We start from the raw sequence: 1,327 nt of genomic DNA on the forward strand, positions 1-1,327 counted from the left end.
TCCAATCAGTTATAGGCAGAAGACGGACTTACAAGCTTTTTATGGTAATATTTCTGGGTATTCCTTTCTCTCCCCCTCCAGTGTCTATTTTATAATGGTATGCCAGCGAAACCAAGATTCAAAAGACAGCCAAGCATCTTAACATTATATCCCCCCTTTTGCCCATTCCAACCATGTCTCAATCCCTGTATCCTAGAGCCCTGTTGTTCTAAGGTTCTGCATGTATCATTCTTTACCTTTGTCCCACTTAGCCCATGCGAACCTGCCTAATTGTTCTCCCATCTGCTTTGTTCTTCCAATCCCTTCCTCCTTCTCATATATTGCCACTCTTCCCAGCACCCCAACTATCATGTGTCTATTCCCTACCCTGTGCTCCACCTTCCCTCCCTCCCCTCACACTACCCCCCACATCCCAGCAACCAGCAAAGAATCCGCACCCCCCTTTAGTATGGGTTATTTTTCTTAGTCTTGTACAATAGTGGTCCTATGCAGTATTTCTTCTTTTGTGACTGACTAATTTCACACAACAAAATTCCTCAAGGTTCATCCATGTTATGCGGTGGTTTGCAGCTTCCTTGTTATTCTTCAAGGTAGCATAATATTCCATTGTGTGTATGTAGCACAGTTTGTTTATCCATTCTTCAGTTGATGGGCACTTTGGGTGACTCCATCTTTTTGCTATTGTAAATAGTGCTGCTATGAACTTTGGTGTGTATATATCTATCTACTCATGTTATGGCTCATATTTCTTTTGGGTAAATACCAAGTAGAGGAATTGCTGGATTATAAGGTATTTCTATTTCTAACCTTCTGAGGAAGTGCCATATTTCTTTACAGAGAGATTGGACCATTTTGCAGTCTCACCAGCTATGCAGGAGCATCTCAGTCTCTCCACATCCTCACCAGCATTTATTGCCCTCTACTTTTTTTTATCTTTGCTGTTATTGCTGGAGTGATATGATATATCATTGTTGTTTTGATTTGCATCCCTCTAATAGCAAGTGATCATGATCATTTCTTCATGTTTTTGTTGGCTGTCTGGATCTCCTACTTGGTGAAGTGTCTGTTTATGTCCTGTGCCCATTTTTAAATTGGGTTATTGTTTTATTCTTGTAGAGGTGTTGTAGTTTCCTATATATTTTAGAAATGAGTCCCTTTTCGGATGTGTCATTGCAAAAGATTTTTTCCCATTCTGTGGGTTCCCTTTTTACTCTTCTGGTGAAGTCTTTTGATGCACATAAATTTTCAATTTTTAGTATGTCCCACTCATCTATTTTGTCTATTTTTGTTTGTGTAGTTTTCAAAATGTTTGGTAGTCTGTGTATTC

The 1,327-nt window shown here is 39.5% G+C and overlaps 1 protein-coding gene across 1 annotated transcript in view; it reads left to right on the plus strand.

The window, feature by feature from the left end:
- The window catches only part of ATP13A5 (ATPase type 13A5), a 211,018-nt gene that overhangs the window by 140,201 nt on the left and 69,490 nt on the right, over positions 1-1,327 (plus strand). The gene's annotated exons all lie outside the window — the stretch shown is intronic.

Source organism: Chrysochloris asiatica, unplaced genomic scaffold (assembly GCF_000296735.1).
Source record: "Chrysochloris asiatica unplaced genomic scaffold, ChrAsi1.0 scaffold00224, whole genome shotgun sequence".
Taxonomy (NCBI): Eukaryota; Metazoa; Chordata; class Mammalia; order Afrosoricida; family Chrysochloridae; genus Chrysochloris; species Chrysochloris asiatica.